The following is a 23,963-nucleotide window of genomic DNA, read 5'->3' as shown; positions in this document are numbered from 1 at the left end:
TTTAGCTGGCTTTGGTGCCTTGGACATGTGCTAGGACCTTAAGATTCTGCATGAAAGGAGGACTAGCGGGCGAGTTGAACGGGAGAATGTGAGAAGTGTTCATATGTAGTAAAAACCTGAGAAATCCGTCCGTTTTCGCATTTGTTATCGAATCGACTTAAAGCCAGATCGTCACATTTTCCGCTCTTTTCCCTGACACGGCTGTACTTAACGTCTGCAAAGCTATGTCGCGTGCTGCGGTATGCGGAGACACTAAAAGCACCATAGTAGAACACAAATGAAGCTTCTAAGTTGATGTAATATCCAGTAAGAAGTAATACAATTCACGTTTTAGGTATCGATTATTGACTTTTTAGCTGGCTTTGGTGCCTTGGACATGAGCTAGGACCTTAAGATTCTGCATGAAAGGAGGACTAGCAACCGAGTTGCATGGGAGAATGTGAAAAGTGTTCATATGTAGTAAAAACCTGAGAAATCCGTCCGTTTTCGTCATTTGTTATGGAATCGACTTAAAGCCAGATCGTCACATTGCCGCTCTTCTCTCTGAAACGGTTGTACTTACCGTCTGCAAAACTATGTCGCGTGCTGCGTTATGCGGAGACACTAAAATCACCACAGTGGAACACAGATGAAGCTTCTAAGTTGATGTAATAGCCAGTAAGAAGTAGTACAATTCAAGTTTTAGGTATCGATTATTGACTTTTTAGCTGGCTTTGATGCCTTGGACATGAGCTAGGACCTTAAGATTCTGCATGAAAGGAGGACTAGCAGCCGAGTTGCCCGGGAGAATGTGACAAGTGTTCATATGTAGTAAAAACCTGAGAAATCCGTCAGTTTTCGTCATTTGTTATCGAATCGATTTAAAGCCAGATCGTCACATTGGCCGCTCTTCTCTCTGAAACGGTTGTACTTATCGTCTGCAAAGCTATGCCGCGTGCTGCGTTATGCGGAGACACTAAGGTCACCATAGTGGAACACAGATGAAGCTTATAAGTTGTGTAATAGCCAGTAAGAAGTTGTACAATTCAAGTTTTAGGTATCGATTATTGACTTTTCAGCTGGCTTTGGTGCCTTGGACGTGAGCTAGAACCTTAAGATTCTGCATGAAAGGAGGACTAGCAGCCGAGTTGCACGGGAGAATGTGAAAAGTGTTCATATGTAGTAAAAACCTGAGAAATCCGTCCGTTTTCGTCATTTGTTATCGAATCGACTTAAAGCCAGATCGTCACATTGCCGCTCTTCTCTCTGAAACGGTTGTACTTATCGTCTGCAAAGCTATGTCGCGTGCTGCGATATGCGGAGACACTAAAATCACCATAGTAGGACACAGATGAAGCTTCTAAGTTGATGTAATAGCCAGTAAGAAGTAGTACAATTCAAATTTCAGGTATCGATTATTGACTTTTTAGCTGGCTTTGATGCCTTGGACATGAGCTAGGACCTTAAGATTCAGTATGAAAGGAGGACTAGCAGACAAGTTGCATGGGAGAATGTGAAAAGTGTTCAAATGTAGTAAAAACCTGAGAAATCCGTCCGTTTTCGTCATTTGGTATGGAATCAACTTAAAGCCAGATCGTCACATTGGCCGCTCTTCTCTCTGAAACGGTTGTACTTATCGTCTGCAAAGCTATGTCACGTGCTGCGTTACGCGGAGACACTAAAATCACCACAGTGGAACACAGATGAAGCTTCTAAGTTGATGTAATAGCCAGTAAGAAATAGTACAATTCAAGTTTTAGGTATCGACTATTGACTTTTTAGCTGGCTTTGATGCCTTGGACATGAGCTAGGACCTTAAGATTCAGTATGAAAGGAGGACTAGCAGCCGAGTTGCATGGGAGAATGTGAAAAGTGTTCATATGTAGTAAAAACCTGAGAAATCCGTCCGTTTTCGTCATTTGGTATGGAATCAACTTAAAGCCAGATCGTCATATTGGCCGCTCTTCTGTCTGAAACGGTTGTACTTATCGTCTGCAAAGCTATGTCGCGTGCTGCGGTATGCGGAGACACTAAAAGCACCATAGTAGAACACAGATGAAGCTTCTAAGTTGATGTAATAGTCAGTAAGAAGTTGTACAATTCAAGTTTTAGGTATCGATTATTGACTTTTTAGCTGGCTTTGGTGCCTTGGACGTGAGCTAGAACCTTAAGATTCTGCATGAAAGGATGACTAGCAGGCGAGTTGTACGGGAGAAAGTGAGAAGTGTTCATATGTAGTAAAAACCTGAGAAATCCGTCCGTTTTCGTCATTTGTTATCGAATCGAATTAAGGCCAGATCGTCACATTGGCCACTCTTCTCTCTGAAACGGTTGTACCTATCGTCTGCAAAGCTATGTCGCGTGCTGCGGTATGCGGAGACACTAAAAGCACCATAGTAGAACACAGATGAGGCTTCTAAGTTGATGTAATAGCCAGTAAGAAGTAGTACAATTCAAGTTGTAGGTATCGATTATTGACATTTTAGCTGGCTTTGGTGCCTTGGACATGAGCTAGGACCTTAAGATTCTGCATGAAAGGATGACTAGCAGCCGAGTTGCACGATAGAATGTGAAAGGTGTTCATATGTAGAAAAAATCTGAGAAATACGTCCGTTTTCGTCATTTGTTATCGAATCGACTTAAAGCCAGATCGTCACATTGGCCGCTCTTCTCTCTGAAACGGTTGTACTTATCGTCTGCAAAGCTATGCCGCGTGCTGCGTTATGCGGAGACACTAAGGTCACCATAGTGGAACACAGATGAAGCTTATAAGTTGTGTAATAGCCAGTAAGAAGTTGTACAATTCAAGTTTTAGGTATCGATTATTGACTTTTCAGCTGGCTTTGGTGCCTTGGACGTGAGCTAGAACCTTAAGATTCTGCATGAAAGGAGGACTAGCAGCCGAGTTGCACGGGAGAATGTGAAAAGTGTTCATATGTAGTAAAAACCTGAGAAATCCGTCCGTTTTCGTCATTTGTTATCGAATCGACTTAAAGCCAGATCGTCACATTGCCCCTCTTCTCTCTGAAACGGTTGTACTTATCGTCTGCAAAGCTATGTCGCGTGCTGCGATATGCGGAGACACTAAAATCACCATAGTAGGACACAGATGAAGCTTCTAAGTTGATGTAATAGCCAGTAAGAAGTAGTACAATTCAAGTTTTAGGTATCGATTATTGACTTTTTAGCTGGCTTTGGTGACTTGGACATGAGCTAGGACCTTAAGATTCCGCATGAAAGGAGGACTAGCAGCCGACTTGCAAGGGAGAATGTGAAAAGTGTTCGTATGTAGTAAAAACCTGAGAAATCCGTCCGTTTTCGTCATTTTTTATCGAATCGACTTAAAGCCAGATCATCACATTCGCCGCTCTTCTCTCTGAAACGGTTGTACGTATCGTCTGAATGCTATGTCGCGTGCTGCGGTATGCGGAGATACTAAAAGCACCATAGTAGAACACAGATGAAGCTTCTAAGTTGATGTAATAGCTAGTAAGAAGTAGTACAATTAAAATTTTAGATATCGATTATTGACTTTTTAGCTGGCTTTGATGCCTTGGACATGAGCTAGGACCTTAAGATTCTGCATCAAAGGAGGACTAGCAGCCGAGTTGCACGGGAGAATGTGAAAAGTGTTCATATGTAGTAAAAACCTGTGAAATCCGTCCGTTTTCGTCATTTGTTATCGAATCGACTTAAAGCCAGATCGTCACATTGGCCGCTCTTCTCTTTGAAGCGGTTGTACTTATCGTCTGCAAAGCTATGTCGCGTGCTGCGGTATGTGAAGCCTCTAAAAGCACCATAGTAGAACACAGATGAAGCTTCTAAGTTGATGTAATAGCCAGTAAGAAGTAGTACAACACAAGTTTTAGGTATCGATTATTGAATTTTTAGCTGGCTTTTTTGCCTTTTACATGAGCTAGGACCTTAAGACTCTGCATGAAAGGAGGACTAGCAGCCGAATTGCACGGAAGATTGTGAAAAGTGTTCGTATGTAGTAAAAACCTGAGAAATCCGTCCGTATTCGTCATTTGTTATGGAATCGACTTAAAGACAGATAATCACATTGGCCGCTCTTCTCTCTCAAACGGTTGTACTTATCGTCTGCCAGGCTATGTTGTGTGCTGCGGTATGTGGAGACACTAAAAGCACCATAGTAGAACACAGATGAAGCTTCTAAGTTGATGTAATAAATAGTAAGAAGTAGTACAATTCAAGTTTTAGGTATCGATTATTGACTTTTTAGCTGGCTTTGGTACATTGGACATGAGCTACGACCTTAAGATTCTGCATGAAAGGAGGAATAGCAGCCGAGTTGCACGGGAGAATGTGAAAAGTGTTCATATGTAGTAAAAACCTGAGAAATCCGTCTGTTGTCGTCATTTGTTACGGAATCGACTTAAATCCAGGTCGTCACATTGGCCGCTCTTCTCTCATAAACGGTTATACTTGTCGTCTGAAAGCTATGTCGCGTGCTGCGGTATGCGGAGACACTAAAGGCACCATATTAGAACACAGATGAAGCTTCTAAGATGATGTAATAGCCAGTAAGAATTAATACAATACCAGTTTTAGGTATCGATTATTGACTTTTTAGCTGGCTTTAGTGCCTTGGACATAGCTAGGACCATAAGATTCTGCATGAAAGGAGGACTAGCAGCCGAGTTGCACGGGAGAATGTGAAAAGTGTTCATATGTAGTAAAAACCTGAGAAATCCGTCCGTTTTCGTCATTTGTTATCGAATCGACTTAAAGCCAGATCGTCACATTGGCCGCTCTTCTCTCTGAAACGGTTGTACTTATCGTCTGCAAAGCTATGTCGCGTGCTGCGGTATGTGGAGACACTAAAAGCTCCATAGTGGAACACAGATGAAGCTTCTAAGATGATGAAATAGCCAGTAAGAAGTAGTACAATTCAAGTTTTAGGTATCGATTATTGACTTTTTAGCTGGCTTTGGTGCCTTGGACATGAGCTACGACCTTAAGGTTCTGCATGAAAGGAGGAATAGCAGCCGAGTTGCACGGGAGAATGTGAAAAGTGTTCATATGTAGTAAAAACCTGCGAAATCCGTCCGTTTTCGTCATTTGTTATCGAATCGACTTAAAGCCAGGTCGTCACATTGGCCGCTCTTCTCTCTGAAACGGTTGTACATATCGTCTTCAAACCTATGTCGCGTGTTTGCGGTATGTGGAGACTCTAAAAGCACCATTGTAGAACACAGATGATGCTTGTAAGTTGATGTAATAGCCAGTAAGAAGTAGTACAACTCAAGTTCTAGGTATCGATTATTGACTTTTTAGCTGTCTTTGGTGCCATGGACATGAGCTAGGACCATAAGATTCTGCATGAAAGGAGGACTAGCAGCCGAGTTTATCGGGAGAATGAGAAAAGTGTTCATATGTAGTAAAAACCTGAGAAATCCGTCCGTTTTCGTCATTTGTTACTGAATCGACTTAAAGCCAGGTCGTCACATTGGTCGCTCTTCTCTCTGAATCGGTTGTACTTATCGTCTGCAAAGCTATGTCGCGTGCTGCGGTATGCGGAGACACTAAAAGCACTATAGTAGAACACAGATGAAGATTCTAAGATGATGTAATAGCCAGTAAGAAGTAGTACAATTCCAGTTTTAAGTATCGATTATTGACTTTTTAGCTGGCTTTGGTGCCTTGGACATGAGCTAGGACCTTAAGATTCTGCATGAAAGGAGGACTAGCAGCCGAGTTGCCCGGGAGGATGTGAAAAGTGTTCATATGTAGTAAAAACCTGAGAAATCCGCCCATTTTCGTCATTTGTTATCGAATCGACTTAAAGCCGGATCGTCACATTGGCAACTCAACTCTCTGAAACGGTTGTACTTAGCGTCTGCAAAGCTATGTCGCGTGCTGCGGTATGTGGAGACACTAAAAGCACCATAGTAGAACACAGATGAAGCTTCTAAGTTGATGTAATATCCAGTAAGAAGTAGTACAACTCAAGTTTTAGGTATCGATTATTGACTTTTTAGCTGGCTTTGGTGCCTTGGACATAGCTAGGACCATAAGATTCTGCATGAAAGGAGGACTAGCAGCCGAGTTGCACGGGAGAATGTGAAAAGTGTTCATATGTAGTAAAAAACTGAGAAATCCGTCCGTTTTCTTCATTTGTTACGGAATCGATTTAAAGCCAGGTCGTCACATTGTCCGCTCTTCTCTCTGAAACGGTTCTACATATCGTCTGCAAAGCTATGTCGCGTGCCGCGATATGCGGGGACACTAAAATCACCATAGTAGAACATTGATGAAGCTTCTATGTTGATGTAATAGCTAGTAAGAATTAGTACAATACCAGATTTAGATATCGATTATTGACTTTTTAGCTGGATTTGGTGCCTTTGACATGAGCTAGGACCTTAAGGTTCTGCATGAAAGGAGGACTAGCAGCCGAATTGCACGCGAGATTGTGAAAAGTGTTCATATGTAGTAAAAACCTGAGAAATCCGTCTGTATTCGTCATTTGGTATGCAATCGACTTAAAGCCAGATCTTCACATTGGCCGCTCCTCTCTCTGAAACGGTTGTACATATCGTCTGCAAAGCTATGTCGCGTGTTGCGGTATGTGGAGACCCTAAAAGCTCCATAGTAGAACACCGATGATGCTTGTAAGTTGATGTAATAGCCAGTAAGAAGTAGTACAACTCAAGTTCTAGGTATCGATTGTTGACTTTTTAGCTGGCTTTGGTGCCTTGGACATAGCTAGGACCATAAGATTCTGCATGAAAGGAGGACTAGCAGCCGAGTTCATGGGAGAATGTGAAAAGTGTTCATATGTAGTAAAATCCTGAGAAATCCGTCCGTTTTCGTCATTTGTTATCGAATCGACTTAAAGCCAGATCGTCACATTGACCGCTCTTCTCTCTGAAACGGTTGTACTTATCGTCTGAAAGCTATGTCGCGTGCTTCAGTATGCGGAGACACTAAAAGCACCATAGTAGAACATAGATGAAGCTTCCAAGATGATGTAATAGCCAGTAAGAATTAGTACATTACCAGATTTAGGTATCGATTATTGACTTTTTAGCTGGATTTGGTGCCTTGGACATGAGCTAGGACCTTAAGATTCTGCATGAAAGGAGGACTAGCAGCCGAATTGCACGCGAGATTGTGAAAAGTGTTCATATGTAGTAAAAACCTGAGAAATCCGTCTGTATTCGTCATTTGGTATGGAATCGACTTAAAGCCAGATCGTCACATTGGCCGCTCTTCTCTCTGAAACGGTTGTACTTATCGTCTGCAATGCTATGTCGTGTGCTGCGGTTTGTGGAGACACTAAAAGCACCATAGTAGAACACAGATGAAGCTTCTAAGTTGATTTAATAGCCAGTAAGAAGTAGTACAATTCAAGTTTCAGGTATCGATTATTGACTTTTTAGCTGGCCTTGGTGCATTGGACGTGAGCTAGGACCTTAAGACTCTGCATGAAAGGAGGACTAGCAGCCGAGTAGCAAGGGAGAATGTGAAAGGTGTTCATATGTAGTAAAATCCTGAGAAATCCGTCCGTTTTCGTCATTTGTTATCGAATCGACTAAAAGCCAGATCGTCACATTGGCCGCTCTTCTCTCTGAAACGGTTGTACTTATCGTCTGCAAAGCTATGTCGCGTGCTGCGGTATGTGGAGACACTAAAAGCACCATTGTGGAACACAGATGAAGCTTCTAAGTTGATGTAATAGCCAGTAAGAAGTAGTACAACTCAAGTTTTAGGTATCGGTTATTGACTTTTTAGCTGGCTTTGGTGCCATGGACATGAGCTAGGACCATAAGATTCTGCATGAAAGGAGGACTAGCAGCCGAGTTTATCGGGAGAATGAGAAAAGGGTTCATATGTAGTAAAAACCTGAGAAATCCGTCCGTTTTCGTCATTTGTTACTGAATCGACTTCAAGCCAGGTCGTCACATTAGTCGCTCTTCTCTCTGAAACGGTTGTACTTATCGTCTGAAAGCTATGTCGCGTGCTGCGGTATGCGGAGACACTAAAAGCACTATAGTAGAACACAGATGAAGATTCTAAGATGATGTAATAGCCAGTAAGAAGTAGTACAATTCAAGTTTTAAGTATCGATTATTGACTTTTTAGCTGGCTTTGGTGCCTTGGACATGAGCTAGGACCTTACGATTCTGCATGAAAGGAGGACTAGCAGCCGAGTTGCCCGGGAGGATGTGAAAAGTGTTCATATGTAGTAAAAACCTGAGAAATCCGCCCATTTTCGTCATTTGTTATCGAATCGACTTAAAGCCGGATCGTCACATTGGCAACTCAACTCTCTGAAACGGTTGTACTTATCGTCTGCAAAGCCATGTCGCGTGCTGCGGTATGTGGAGACACTAAAAGCACCATAGTAGAACACAGATGAAGCTTCTAAGTTGATGTAATAGCCAGTAAGAAGTAGTACAACTCAAGTTTTAGGTATCGATTATTGACTTTTTAGCTGGCTTTGGTGCCTTGGACATAGCTAGGACCATAAGATTCTGCATGAAAGGAGGACTAGCAGCCGAGTTCATGGGAGAATGTGAAAAGTGTTCATATGTAGTAAAATCCTGAGAAATCCGTCCGTTTTTTTCAATTGTTACGGAATCGATTTAAAGCCAGGTCGTCACATTGGCCGCTCTTCTCTCTGAAACGGTTGTACATATCGTCTGCAAAGCTATGTCGCGTGCTGCGATATGCGGGGACACTAAAATCACCATAGTAGAACATTGATGAAGCTTCTAAGTTGATGTAATAGCTAGTAAGAATTAGTACAATACCAGATTTAGGTATCGATTATTGACTTTTTAGCTGGATTTGGTGCCTTGGACATGAGCTAGGACCATAAGGTTCTGCATGAAAGGAGGACTAGCAGCCGAATTGCACGCGAGATTGTGAAAATTGTTCATATGTAGTAAAAACCTGAGAAATCCGTCTGTATTCGTCATTTGGTATGCAATCGACTTAAAGCCAGATCTTCACATTGGCCGCTCTTCTCTCTGAAACGGTTGTACATATCGTCTGCAAAGCTATGTCGCGTGTTGCGGTATGTGGAGACCCTAAAAGCTCCATAGTAGAACACAGATGATGCTTGTAAGTTGATGTAATAGCCAGTAAGAAGTAGTACAACTCAAGTTCTAGGTATCGATTATTGACTTTTTAGCTCGCTTTGGTGCCTTGGACATAGCTAGGACCATAAGATTCTGCATGAAAGGAGGACTAGCAGCCGAGTTCATGGGAGAATGTGAAAAGTGTTCATATGTAGTAAAATCCTGAGAAATCCGTCCGTTTTCGTCATTTGTTATCGAATCGACTTAAAGCCAGATCGTCACATTGACCGCTCTTCTCTCTGAAACGGTTGTACTTATCGTCTGAAAGCTATGTCGCGTGCTGCGGTATGCGGAGACACTTAAAGCACCATAGTAGGACACAGATGAAGCTTCTAAGATGATGAAATAGCCAGTAAGAATTAGTACAATACCAGTTTTAGGTATCGATTATTGACTTTTTAGCAGGCTTTGGTGCCTTGGACATGAGCTAGGACCTTAAGATTCTGCATGAAAGGAGGACTAGCAGCCGAGGTGCACGGGAGGATGTGAAAAGTGTTCATATGTAGTAAAAACCTGAGAAATCCGTCCGTTTTCGTCATTTGTTATCGAATCGACTTAAAGCCTGATCGTCACATTGGCCGCTCTTCTCTCTGAAACGGTTGTACATATCGTCTGCAAAGCTATGTCACGTGTTGCGGTAAGTGGAGACTCTAAAAGCACCATATTAGAACATAGATGAAGCTTGTAAGTTGATGTAATAGCCAGTAAGAAGTAGTACAACTCAAGTTCTAGGTATCGATTATTGACTTTTTAGCTGGCTTTGGTGCCTTGGACATGAGCTAGCACCATAAGATTCTGCATGAAAGGAGGACTAGCAGCCGAGTTGCACGGGAGAATGTGAAAAGTGTTCATATGTAGTAAAAACCGGAGAAATCCGTCCGTTTTCGTCATTTGTTATCGAATCGACTTAAAGCCAGATCGTCACATTGGCCGCTCTTCTCTCTGAAACGGTTGTACTTATCGTCTGAAAGCTATGTCGCGTGCTCCAGTATGCGGAGACACTAAAAGCATGATAGTAGAACATAGATGAAGCTTCCAAGATGATGTAATAGCCAGTAAGAATTAGTACAATACCAGATTTAGGTATCGATTATTGACTTTTTAGTTGGATTTGGTGCCTTGGACATGAGCTAGGACCTTAAGATTCTGCATGAAAGGAGGACTAGCAGCCGAATTGCACGCGAGATTGTGAAAAGTGTTCATATGTAGTAAAAACCTGAGAAATCCGTCTGTATTCGTCATTTGGTATGGAATCGACTTAAAGCCAGATCGTCACATTGGCCGCTCTTCTCTCTGAAACGGTTGTACTTATCGTCTGCAATGCTATGTCGTGTGCTGCGGTTTGTGGAGACACTAAAAGCACCATAGTAGAACACAGATGAAGCTTCTAAGTTGATTTAATAGCCAGTAAGAAGTAGTACAATTCAAGTTTCAGGTATCGATTATTGACTTTTTAGCTGGCCTTGGTGCATTGGACGTGAGCTAGGACCTTAAGACTCTGCATGAAAGGAGGACTAGCAGCCGAGTAGCAAGGGAGAATGTGAAAGGTGTTCATATGTAGTAAAATCCTGAGAAATCCGTCCGTTTTCGTCATTTGTTATCGAATCGACTTAAAGCCAGATCGTCACATTGGCCGCTCTTCTCTCTGAAACGGTTGTACTTATCGTCTGCAAAGCTATGTCGCGTGCTGCGGTATGTGGAGCCACTAAAAGCACCATTGTGGAACACAGATGAAGCTTCTAAGTTGATGTAATAGCCAGTAAGAAGTAGTACAACTCAAGTTTTAGGTATCGGTTATTGACTTTTTAGCTGGCTTTGGTGCCATGGACATGAGCTAGGACCATAAGATTCTGCATGAAAGGAGGACTAGCAGCCGAGTTTATCGGGAGAATGAGAAAAGGGTTCATATGTAGTAAAAACCTGAGAAAACCGTCCGTTTTCGTCATTTGTTACTGAATCGACTTCAAGCCAGGTCGTCACATTAGTCGCTCTTCTCTCTGAAACGGTTGTACTTATCGTCTGCAAAGCTATGTCGCGTGCTGCGGTATGCGGAGACACTAAAAGCACTATAGTAGAACACAGATGAAGATTCTAAGATGATGTAATAGCCAGTAAGAAGTAGTACAATTCAAGTTTTAAGTATCGATTATTGACTTTTTAGCTGGCTTTGGTGCCTTGGACATGAGCTAGGACCTTACGATTCTGCATGAAAGGAGGACTAGCAGCCGAGTTGCCCGGGAGGATGTGAAAAGTGTTCATATGTAGTAAAAACCTGAGAAATCCGCCCATTTTCGTCATTTGTTATCGAACCGACTTAAAGCCGGATCGTCACATTGGCAACTCAACTCTCTGAAACGGTTGTACTTATCGTCTGCAAAGCCATGTCGCGTGCTGCGGTATGTGGAGACACTAAAAGCACCATAGTAGAACACAGATGAAGCTTCTAAGTTGATGTAATAGCCAGTAAGAAGTAGTACAACTCAAGTTTTAGGTATCGATTATTGACTTTTTAGCTGGCTTTGGTGCCTTGGACATAGCTAGGACCATAAGTTTCTGCATGAAAGGAGGACTAGCAGCCGAGTTCATGGGAGAATGTGAAAAGTGTTCATATGTAGTAAAATCCTGAGAAATCCGTCCGTTTTTTTCAATTGTTACGGAATCGATTTAAAGCCAGGTCGTCACATTGGCAGCTCTTCTCTCTGAAACGGTTGTACATATCGTCTGCAAAGCTATGTCGCGTGCTGCGATATGCGGGGACACTAAAATCACCATAGTAGAACATTGATGAAGCTTCTAAGTTGATGTAATAGCTAGTAAGAATTAGTACAATACCAGATTTAGGTATCGATTATTGACTTTTTAGCTGGCTTTGGTGCCTTGGACATGAGCTAGGACCATAAGGTTCTGCATGAAAGGAGGACTAGCAGCCGAATTGCACGCGATATTGTGAAAATTGTTCATATGTAGTAAAAACCTGAGAAATCCGTCTGTATTCGTCATTTGGTATGCAATCGACTTAAAGCCAGATCTTCACATTGGCCGCTCTTCTCTCTGAAACGGTTGTACATATCGTCTGCAAAGCTATGTCGCGTGTTGCGGTATGTGGAGACCCTAAAAGCTCCATAGTAGAACACAGATGATGCTTGTAAGTTGATGTAATAGCCAGTAAGAAGTAGTACAACTCAAGTTCTAGGTATCGATTATTGACTTTTTAGCTCGCTTTGGTGCCTTGGACATAGCTAGGACCATAAGATTCTGCATGAAAGGAGGACTAGCAGCCGAGTTCATGGGAGAATGTGAAAAGTGTTCATATGTAGTAAAATCCTGAGAAATCCGTCCGTTTTCGTCATTTGTTATCGAATCGACTTAAAGCCAGATCGTCACATTGGCCGCTCTTCTCTCTGAAACGGTTGTACATATCGTCTGCAAAGCTATGTCACGTGTTGCGGTAAGTGGAGACTCTAAAAGCACCATATTAGAACATAGATGAAGCTTGTAAGTTGATGTAATAGCCAGTAAGAAGTAGTACAACTCAAGTTCTAGGTATCGATTATTGACTTTTTAGCTGGCTTTGGTGCCTTGGACATGAGCTAGCACCATAAGATTCTGCATGAAAGGAGGACTAGCAGCCGAGTTGCACGGGAGAATGTGAAAAGTGTTCATATGTAGTAAAAACCGGAGAAATCCGTCCGTTTTCGTCATTTGTTATCGAATCGACTTAAAGCCAGATCGTCACATTGGCCGCTCTTCTCTCTGAAACGGTTGTACTTATCGTCTGAAAGCTATGTCGCGTGCTCCAGTATGCGGAGACACTAAAAGCATGATAGTAGAACATAGATGAAGCTTCCAAGATGATGTAATAGCCAGTAAGAATTAGTACAATACCAGATTTAGGTATCGATTATTGACTTTTTAGTTGGATTTGGTGCCTTGGACATGAGCTAGGACCTCAAGATTCTGCATGAAAGGAGGACTAGCAGCCGAATTGCACGCGAGATTGTGAAAAGTGTTCATATGTAGTAAAAACCTGAGAAATCCGTCTGTATTCGTCATTTGGTATGGAATCGACTTAAAGCCAGATCGTCACATTGGCCGCTCTTCTCTCTGAAACGGTTGTACTTATCGTCTGCAATGCTATGTCGTGTGCTGCGGTTTGTGGAGACACTAAAAGCACCATAGTAGAACACAGATGAAGCTTCTAAGTTGATTTAATAGCCAGTAAGAAGTAGTACAATTCAAGTTTCAGGTATCGATTATTGACTTTTTAGCTGGCCTTGGTGCATTGGACGTGAGCTAGGACCTTAAGACTCTGCATGAAAGGAGGACTAGCAGCCGAGTAGCAAGGGAGAATGTGAAAGGTGTTCATATGTAGTAAAATCCTGAGAAATCCGTCCGTTTTCGTCATTTGTTATCGAATCGACTTAAAGCCAGATCGTCACATTGGCCGCTCTTCTCTCTGAAACGGTTGTACTTATCGTCTGCAAAGCTATGTCGCGTGCTGCGGTATGTGGAGACACTAAAAGCACCATTGTGGAACACAGATGAAGCTTCTAAGTTGATGTAATAGCCAGTAAGAAGTAGTACAACTCAAGTTTTAGGTATCGGTTATTGACTTTTTAGCTGGCTTTGGTGCCATGGACATGAGCTAGGACCATAAGATTCTGCATGAAAGGAGGACTAGCAGCCGAGTTTATCGGGAGAATGAGAAAAGGGTTCATATGTAGTAAAAACCTGAGAAATCCGTCCGTTTTCGTCATTTGTTACTGAATCGACTTCAAGCCAGGTCGTCACATTAGTCGCTCTTCTCTCTGAAACGGTTGTACTTATCGTCTGCAAAGCTATGTCGCGTGCTGCGGTATGCGGAGACACTAAAAGCACTATAGTAGAACACAGATGAAGATTCTAAGATGATGTAATAGCCAGTAAGAAGTAGTACAATTCAAGTTTTAAGTATCGATTATTGACTTTTTAGCTGGCTTTGGTGCCTTGGACATGAGCTAGGACCTTACGATTCTGCATGAAAGGAGGACTAGCAGCCGAGTTGCCCGGGAGGATGTGAAAAGTGTTCATATGTAGTAAAAACCTGAGAAATCCGCCCATTTTCGTCATTTGTTATCGAATCGACTTAAAGCCGGATCGTCACATTGGCAACTCAACTCTCTGAAACGGTTGTACTTATCGTCTGCAAAGCCATGTCGCGTGCTGCGGTATGTGGAGACACTAAAAGCACCATAGTAGAACACAGATGAAGCTTCTAAGTTGATGTAATAGCCAGTAAGAAGTAGTACATCTCAAGTTTTAGGTATCGATTATTGACTTTTTAGCTGGCTTTGGTGCCTTGGACATAGCTAGGACCATAAGTTTCTGCATGAAAGGAGGACTAGCAGCCGAGTTCATGGGAGAATGTGAAAAGTGTTCATATGTAGTAAAATCCTGAGAAATCCGTCCGTTTTTTTCAATTGTTACGGAATCGATTTAAAGCCAGGTCGTCACATTGGCAGCTCTTCTCTCTGAAACGGTTGTACATATCGTCTGCAAAGCTATGTCGCGTGCTGCGATATGCGGGGACACTAAAATCACCATAGTAGAACATTGATGAAGCTTCTAAGTTGATGTAATAGCTAGTAAGAATTAGTACAATACCAGATTTAGGTATCGATTATTGACTTTTTAGCTGGCTTTGGTGCCTTGGACATGAGCTAGGACCATAAGGTTCTGCATGAAAGGAGGACTAGCAGCCGAATTGCACGCGATATTGTGAAAATTGTTCATATGTAGTAAAAACCTGAGAAATCCGTCTGTATTCGTCATTTGGTATGCAATCGACTTAAAGCCAGATCTTCACATTGGCCGCTCTTCTCTCTGAAACGGTTGTACATATCGTCTGCAAAGCTATGTCGCGTGTTGCGGTATGTGGAGACCCTAAAAGCTCCATAGTAGAACACAGATGATGCTTGTAAGTTGATGTAATAGCCAGTAAGAAGTAGTACAACTCAAGTTCTAGGTATCGATTATTGACTTTTTAGCTCGCTTTGGTGCCTTGGACATAGCTAGGACCATAAGATTCTGCATGAAAGGAGGACTAGCAGCCGAGTTCATGGGAGAATGTGAAAAGTGTTCATATGTAGTAAAATCCTGAGAAATCCGTCCGTTTTCGTCATTTGTTATCGAATCGACTTAAAGCCAGATCGTCACATTGACCGCTCTTCTCTCTGAAACGGTTGTACTTATCGTCTGAAAGCTATGTCGCGTGCTGCGGTATGCGGAGACACTTAAAGCACCATAGTAGGACACAGATGAAGCTTCTAAGATGATGAAATAGCCAGTAAGAATTAGTACAATACCAGTTTTAGGTATCGATTATTGACTTTTTAGCAGGCTTTGGTGCCTTGGACATGAGCTAGGACCTTAAGATTCTGCATGAAAGGAGGACTAGCAGCCGAGGTGCACGGGAGGATGTGAAAAGTGTTCATATGTAGTAAAAACCTGAAAAATCCGTCCGTTTTCGTCATTTGTTATCGAATCGACTTAAAGCCAGATCGTCACATTGGCCGCTCTTCTCTCTGAAACGGTTGTACATATCGTCTGCAAAGCTATGTCACGTGTTGCGGTAAGTGGAGACTCTAAAAGCACCATATTAGAACATAGATGAAGCTTGTAAGTTGATGTAATAGCCAGTAAGAAGTAGTACAACTCAAGTTCTAGGTATCGATTATTGACTTTTTAGCTGGCTTTGGTGCCTTGGACATGAGCTAGCACCATAAGATTCTGCATGAAAGGAGGACTAGCAGCCGAGTTGCACGGGAGAATGTGAAAAGTGTTCATATGTAGTAAAAACCGGAGAAATCCGTCCGTTTTCGTCATTTGTTATCGAATCGACTTAAAGCCAGATCGTCACATTGGCCGCTCTTCTCTCTGAAACGGTTGTACTTATCGTCTGCATTGCTATGTCGCGTGCTGCGGTTTGTGGAGACACTAAAAGCACCATAGTAGAACACAGATGAAGCTTCTAAGTTGATTTAATAGCCAGTAAGAAGTAGTACAATTCAAGTTTCAGGTATCGATTATTGACTTTTTAGCTGGGCTTGGTGCATTGGACGTGAGCTAGGACCTTAAGACTCTGCATGAAAGGAGGACTAGCAGCCGAGTAGCAAGGGAGAATGTGAAAAGTGTTCATATGTAGTAAAAACCTGAGAAATCCGTCCGTTTTCGTCATTTGTTATCGAATCGACTTAAAGCCAGATCGTCGCATTGGCCGCTCTTCTCTCTGAAAAGGTTGTACTTATCGTCTGAAAGCTATGTCGCGTGCTGCGGTATGCGGAGACACTAAAAGCACCATAGTAGAACACAGATGAAGCATCTAAGATGATGTAATAGCCAGTAAGAATTAGTACAATACCAGATTTAGGTATCGATTATTGAATTTTCAGCTGGATTTGGTGCCTTGGACATGAGCTAGGACCTTAAGATTCTGCATGAAAGGAGGACTAGCAGCCGAATTGCACGGGAGAATGTGAAAAGTGTTCATATGTAGTAAAATCCTGAGAAATCCGTCCGTTTTCTTCATTTGTTACTGAATCGATTTAAAGCCAGGTCGTCACATTGTCCGCTCTTCTCTCTGAAACGGTTGTACATATCGTCTGAAAGCTATGTCGCGTGCTGCGGTATGCGGAGACACTAAAAGCACCATAGTAGGACACAGATGAAGCTTCTAAGATGATGAAATAGCCAGTAAGAATTAGTACAATACCTGTTTTAGGTATCGATTATTGACTTTTTAGCTGGCTTTGGTGCCTTGGACATAGCTAGGACCATAAGATTCTGCATGAAAGGAGGACTAGCAGCCGAGTTCATGGGAGAATGTGAAAAGTGTTCACATGTAGTAAAATCCTGAGAAATCCGTCCGTTTTCGTCATTTTTTATCGAATCGACTTAAAGCCAGATCGTCACATTGACCGCTCTTCTCTCTGAAACGGTTGTACTTATCGTCTGAAAGCTATGTCGCGTGCTGCGGTATGCGGAGACACTAAAAGCACCATAGTAGGACACAGATGAAGCTTCTAAGATGATGAAATAGCCAGTAAGAATTAGTACAATACCAGTTTTAGGTATCGATTATTGACTTTTTAGCAGGCTTTGGTGCCTTGGACATGAGCTAGGACCTTAAGATTCTGCATGAAAGGAGGACTAGCAGCCGAGTTACATCGGAGGATGTGAAAAGTGTTCATATGTAGTAAAAACCTGAGAAATCCGTCCGTTTTCGTCATTTGTTATCGAATCGACTTAAAGCCAGATCGTCACATTGGCCGCTCTTCTCTCTGAAACGGTTGTACATATCGTCTGCAAAGCTATGTCACGTGTTGCGGTAAGTGGAGACTCTAAAAGCACCATAGTAGAACACAGATAATGCTTGTAAGTTGATGTAATAGCCAGTAAGAAGTAGTACAACTCAAGTTCTAGGTATCGATTATTGACTTTTTAGCTGGCTTTGGTGCCTTAGACATGAGCTAGCACCATAAGATTCTGCATGAAAGGAGGACTAACAGCCGAGTTGCACGGGAGAATGTGAAAAGTGTTCATATGTAGTAAAAACCTGAGAAATCCGTCCGTTTTCGTCATTTGTTATCGAATCGACTTAAAGCCAGATCGTCACATTGGCCGCTCTTCTCTCTGAAACGGTTGTACTTATCGTCTGCAAAGCTATGTCGCGTGCTGCGGTATGTGGAGACACTAAAAGCACCATTGTCGAACACAGATGAAGCTTCTAAGTTAATGTAATAGCCAGTAAGAAGTAGTACAACTCAAGTTTTAGGTATCGATTATTGACTTTTTAGCTGGCTTTGGTGCCTTGGACATGAGCTAGGACCATAAGATTCTGCATGAAAGTAGGACTAGCAGCCGAGTTGCATGGGAGAATGTGAAAAGTGTTCATATGTAGTAAAAACCTGAGAAATCCGTTCGTTTTCTTCATTTGTTACTGAATCGATTTAAAGCCAGGTCGTCACATTGGCCGCTCTTCTCTCTGAAACGGTTGTACATATCGTCTGCAAAGCTATGTCACGTGTTGCGGTATCTGGAGACTCTAAAAGCACCATAGTAGAACACAGATGATGCTTGTAAGTTGATGTAATAGCCAGTAAGAAGTAGTACAACTTAAGTTCTAGGTATCGATTATTGACTTTTTAGCTGGCTTTGGTGCCTTGGACATGAGCTAGCACCATAAGATTCTGCATGAAAGGAGGACTAGCAGCCGAGTTGCACGGGAGAATGTGAAAAGTGTTCATATGTAGTAAAAACCTGAGAAATCCGTCCGTTTTCGTCATTTGTTATCGAATCGACTTAAAGCCAGATCGTCACATTGGCCACTCTTCTCTCTGAAACGGTTGTACTTATCGTCTGAAAGCTATGTCGCGTGCTGCAGTATGCGGAGACACTAAAAGCACCATAGTAGAACACAGATGAAGCTTCTAAGTTGATGTAATAGCCAGTAAGTAGTAGTACATCTCAAGTTCTAGGTATCGATTATTGACTTTTTAGCTGGCTTTGGTGCCTTGTACATGAGCTAGGACCATAAGATTCTGCATGAAAGGAGGACTAGCAGCCGAGTTGCACGGGAGAATGTGAAAAGTGTTCATATGTAGTAAAATCCTGAGGAATCCGTCCGTTTTCGTCATTTGTTATCGAATCGACTTAAAGCCAGATCGTCACATTGGCCGCTCTCCTCTCTGAAACGGTTGTACTTATCGCCTGAAAGCTATGACGCGTGCTGCGGTATGCGGAGACACTAAAAGCACCATAGTAGGACACAGTTGAAGCTTCTAAGATGAAAGAATAGCCAGTAAGAATTAGTACAATACCAGTTTTAGGTATCGATTATTGCCTTTTTAGCAGGCTTTGGTGCATTGGACATAAGCTAGGAACTTAAGATTCTGCATGAAAGGAGGACTAGCAGCCGAATTGCACGCGAGATTGTGAAAAGTGTTCATATGTAGTAAAAACCTGAGAAATCCGTCTGTATTCGTCATTTGGTATGGAATCGACTTAAAACCAGATCGTCACATTGGCCGCTCTTCTCTCTGAAACGGTTGTACTTATCGTCTGCAAAGCTATGTCGCGTGCTGCGGTTTGTGGAGACACTAAAAGCACCATAGTAGAACACAGATGAAGCTTCTAAGTTGATGTAATAGCCAGTAAGAAGTAGTACAATTCAAGTTTTAGGTATCGATTATTGACTTTTTAGCTGGCCTTGGTGCATTGGACGTGAGCTAGGACCTTAAGATTCTGCATGAAAGGAGGACTAGCAGCCGAGTTGCATGGGAGAATGTGAAACGTGTTCATATGTATTAAAAACCTGAGAAATCCGTCCGTTTTCGTCTTTTGTTATCGAATCGACTTAAAGCCAGATCGTCGTATTGGCCGCTCTTCTCTCTGAAACGGTTGTACTTATCGTCTGAAAGCTATGTCGCGTGCTGCGGTATGCGGAGACACTAAAAGCACCATAGTAGAACACAGATGAAGCTTCTACGATGATGTAATAGCCAGTAAGAATTAGTACAATACCAGTTTTACGTTTCGGTTATTGACTTTTTAGCTGGCTTTGGTGCCTTGGACATCAGCTAGGACCTTAAGGTTCTGCATGAAAGGAGGACTAGCAGCCGAGTTGCACGGGAGGATGTGAAAAGTGTTCATGTGTAGTAAAAACCTAAGAAATCCGCCCGTTTTCGTCATTTGTTATCGAACCGACTTAAAGCCAGGTCGTCACATTGGCCGCTCTTCTCTCTGAAACGGTTGTACATATCGTCTGCAAAGCTATGTCGCGTGTTGCGGTATGTGGAGACTCTAAAAGCACCATAGTAGAACACAGATGATGCTTGTAAGTTGATGTAATAGCCAGTAAGATGTAGTACAACTCAAGTTCTAGGTATCGATTATTGACTTTTTAGCTGGCTTTGGTGCCTTGGACATGAGCTAGCACCATAAGATTCTGCATGAAAGGAGGACTAGCAGCCGAGTTGCACGGGAGAATGTGAAAAGTGTTCATATGTAGTAAAAACCTGAGAAATCCGTCCGTTTTCGTCATTTGTTATCGAATCGACTTAAAGCCAGATCGTCACATTGGCCGCTCTTCTCTCTGAAACGGTTGTACTTATCGTCTGAAAGCTATGTCGCGTGCTGCAGTATGCGGAGACACTAAAAGCACCATAGTAGAACATAGATGAAGCTTCTAAGATGATGTAATAGCCAGTAAGAATTAGTACAATACCAGATTTGGGTATCGATTATTGACTTTTTAGCTGGATTTGGTGCCTTGGACATGAGCTAGGGCCTTAAGATTCTGCATGAAAGGAGGACTAGCAGCCGAATTGCACGCGAGATTGTGAAAAGTGTTCATATGTAGTAAAAACCTGAGAAATCCGTCTGTATTCGTTATTTGGTATGGAATCGACTTAAAGCCAGATCGTCACATTGGCCGCTCTTCTCTCTGAAACGGTTGTACTTATCGTCTGCAAAGCTATGTCGCATGCTGCGGTTTGTGGAGACACTAAAAGCACCATAGTAGAACACAGATGAAGCTTCTAAGTTGATGTAATAGCCAGTAAGTAGTAGTACAATTCAAGTTTCAGGTATCGATTATTGACTTTTTAGCTGGCCTTGGTGCATTCGACGTGAGCTAGGAACTTAAGACTCTGCATGAAAGGAGGACTAGCAGCCGAGTAGCAAGGGAGAATGTGAAAAGTGTTCATATGTGGTAAAAACCTGGGAAATCCGTCCGTTTTCGTCATTTGTTATCGAATCGACTTAAAGCCAGATCGTCACATTGGCCGCTCTTCTCTCTGAAGCGGTTGTAATTATCGTCTGCAAAAATATGTCGCGTGCTGCGGTTTGTGGAGACACTAAAAGCACCATAGTAGAACACAGATGAAGCTTCTAAGATGATGTAATAGCCAGTAAGAATTAGTACAATACCAGATTTAGGTTTCGATTATTGAGTTTTTAGCTGGATTTGGTGCCTTGGACATGAGCTAGGACCTTAAGATTCTGCATGAAAGGAGAACTAGCAGCCGAATTGCACGCGAGATTGTGAAAAGTGTTCATATGTAGTAAAAACCTGAGAAATCCGTCTGTATTCGTCATTTGGTATGGAATCGACTTAAAGCCAGATTGTCACATTGGCCGCTCTTCTCTCTGAAACGGTTGTACTTATCGTCTGCAAAGCTATGTCGCGTGCTGCGGTTTGTGGAGACACTAAAAGCACCATAGTAGAACACAGATGAAGCTTCTAAGATGATGAAATAGCCAGTAAGAATTAGTACAATACCAGTTTTAGGTATCGATTATTGACTTTTTAGCAGGCTTTGGTGCCTTGGACATGAGCTAGGACCTTAAGATTCTGCATGAAAGGAGGACTAGCAGCCGAGTTGCACGGGAGGATGTGAAAAGTGTTCATATGTAGTAAAAACCTGAGAAATGTGTCCGTTTTCGTCATTTGTTATCGAATCGACTTAAAGCCAGGTCGTCACATTGGCCGCTCTTCTCTCTGAAACGGTTGTACATATCGTCTGAAAGCTATGTCGCGTGCTGCAGTATGCGGAGACACTAAAAGCAACATAGTAGAACACAGATGAAGCTTCTAAGTTGATGTAATAGCCAGTAAGAATTAGTACATCTCAAGTTCTAGGTATCGATTATTGACTTTTTAGCTGGCTTTGGTGCCTTGGACATGAGCTAGGACCATAGGATTCTGCATGAAAGGAGGACTAGCAGCCGAGTTGCACGGGAGAATGTGAAAAGTGTTCATATGTAGTAAAATCCTGATGAATCCGTCCGTTTTCGTCATTTGTTATCGAATCGACTTAAAGCCAGATCGTCACATTGGCCGCTCTCCTCTCTGAAACGGTTGTACTTATCGTCTGAAAGCTATGTCGCGTGCTGCGGTATGCGGAGACACTAAAAGCACCATAGTAGGACACAGTTGAAGCTTCTAAGATGAAAGAATAGCCAGTAAGAATTAGTACAATACCAGTTTTAGGTATCGATTATTGACTTTTTAGCAGGCTTTGGTGCCTTGGACATAAGCTAGGACCTTAAGATTCTGCATGAAAGGAGGACTAGCAGCCGAATTGCACGCGAGATTGTGAAAAGTGTTCATATGTAGTAAAAACCTGAGAAATCCGTCTGTATTCGTCATTTAGTATGGAATCGACTTAAAGCCAGATCGTCACATTGGCCGATCTTCTCTCTGAAACGGTTGTACTTATCGTCTGCAAAGCTATGTCGCGTGCTGCGGTTTGTGGAGACACTAAAAGCACCATAGTAGAACACAGATGAAGCTTCTAAGTTGATGTAATAGCCAGTAAGAAGTAGTACAATTCAAGTTTTAGGTATCGATTATTGACTTTTTAGCTGGCCTTGGTGCATTGGACTTGAGCTAGGACCTTAAGATTCTGCATGAAAGGAGGACTAGCAGCCGAGTTGCATGGGAGAATGTAAAACGTGTTCATATGTATTAAAAACCTGAGAAATCCGTCCGTTTTCGTCTTTTGTTATCGAATCGACTTAAAGCCAGATCGTCGCATTGGCCGCTCTTCTCTCTGAAACGGTTGTACTTATCGTCTGCAAAAATATGTCGCGTGCTGCGGTTTGTGGAGACACTAAAAGCACCATAGTAGAACACAGATGAAGCTTCTACGATGATGTAATAGCCAGCAAGAATTAGTACAATACCAGTTTTACGTTTCGGATATTGACTTTTTAGCTGGCTTTGGTGCCTTGGACATGAGCTAGGACCTTAAGATTCTGCATGAAAGGAGGACTAGCAGCCGAATTGCACGGGAGAATGTGAAAAGTGTTCATATGTAGTAAAAACCTGAGAAATCCGTCCGTTTTCTTCATTTGTTACGGAATCGATTTAAAGCCAGGTCGTCACATTGTCCGCTCTTCTCTCTGAAACGGTTGTACATATCGTCTGCAAAGCTATGTTGCGTGCTGCGATAGGCGGGAACACTATAATCACCATAGTAGAACATTGATGAAGCTTCTAAGTTGATGTAATAGCTAGTAAGAATTAGTACAATACCAGATTTAGGTATCGATTATTTTCTTTTTAGCTGGATTTGGTGCCTTGGACATCAGCTAGGACCTTAAGGTTCTGCATGAAAGGATGAGTAGCAGCCGAGTAGCAAGGGAGAATGTGAAAAGTGTTCATATGTGGTAAAAACCTGAGAAATCCGTCCGTTTTCGTCATTTGTTATCGAATCGACTTAAAGCCAGATCGTCACATTGGCCGCTCTTCTCTCTGAAACGGTTGTACTTATCGTCTGCAAAGCTATGTCGCATGCTGCGGTATGCTGAGACACTACAAGCAGCATAGTAGAACACAGATGAAGCTTCTAAGATGATGTAATAGCCAGTAAGAATTAGTACAATACCAGATTTAGGTTTCGATTATTGAGTTTTTAGCTGGATTTGGTGCCTTGGACATGAGCTAGGACCTTAAGATTCTGCATGAAAGGAGAACTAGCAGCCGAATTGCACGCGAGATTGTGAAAAGTGTTCATATGTAGTAAAAACCTGAGAAATCCGTCTGTATTCGTCATTTGGTATGGAATCGACTTAAAGCCAGATTGTCACATTGGCCGCTCTTCTCTCTGAAACGGTTGTACTTATCGTCTGCAAAGCTATGTCGCGTGCTGCGGTTTGTGGAGACACTAAAAGCACCATAGTAGAACACAGATGAAGCTTCTATGATGATGTAATAGCCAGTAAGATGTAGTACAATTCAAGTGTTAGGTATCGATTATTGACTTTTTAGCTGGCTTTGGTGCCTTGGACATGAGCTAGGCCCTAAAGATTCTGCATGAAAGGAGGACTAGC

The sequence above is a fragment of the Schistocerca gregaria genome, unplaced genomic scaffold (genome assembly GCF_023897955.1).
Source record: "Schistocerca gregaria isolate iqSchGreg1 unplaced genomic scaffold, iqSchGreg1.2 ptg000281l, whole genome shotgun sequence".
NCBI lineage: Eukaryota > Metazoa > Arthropoda > Insecta > Orthoptera > Acrididae > Schistocerca > Schistocerca gregaria.
The sequence above is the reverse complement of the archived record's forward strand: the minus strand, read 5'-3'. Positions refer to the sequence as shown.